Source organism: Phytophthora parasitica (assembly GCF_000247585.1).
Source record: "Phytophthora parasitica INRA-310 unplaced genomic scaffold supercont2.27, whole genome shotgun sequence".
NCBI lineage: Eukaryota > Oomycota > Peronosporomycetes > Peronosporales > Peronosporaceae > Phytophthora > Phytophthora nicotianae.
The window spans coordinates 511,105-511,827 of NW_008649013.1; positions in this window are offsets into that span (position 1 = coordinate 511,105).

Consider the following 723-nt stretch of genomic DNA (forward strand, 5'->3'; position numbering starts at 1 on the left):
CAGTTGTTTTGCCAGGTAAGAGCGCCTTGATAGAGCCAACTTGCCCATTTGCAGCCGCTGACTCGATAGCGAGGTCAACACGACGCCGATGCACTCGAGGGCGTAAAAGTCTCACGATTTCTATACGGTATGCCCGTTCTCGGCTGCAGCTGGTTGATAATGATTGCAGGAAGGCAATATGACAGGTTGGGAGGTTTTTGGTTGCCAAATCTTATTGAACAAGTGATATCAATTTTCAAATCATATTGAAAGTGTTAAATGGAAGAAGAATCGAAATGCAGTGCGCTGCCACGACTAGCAGCTCTAAGCAATACAATTGGTACTTGCGGAGCACTTGTAATGGTGAAAGCTACACGCGTCCGTTGGAGGTGAAACTGGTGGCTATCGAAAGGGGAAATTCGAGGCTTTGTTTAAGCCAATTAGACGCTATAAACACGAATCATTATCAACCAGAGGAAGTAGGACTCTATAGTTAACTTACTGTTAGTATATGCGGTTTGTAGACCAGTTCTGCATACATGGATGACACCGCATAGAAGAAACAATTCCATCACGTTCTGGGTGGGTGACTGGACTAACATGCGCCAGAACGTGACGTGCATGTAACGGGGTACGTACCCAGTGTACCCAAGTTACATGAAGAGTGACCAGTCACTCTTGTAATATGTGGTACATGGTACCAGGGGCTCTAGGAGCCAATCATTGCAGATCTACATAGCTTTA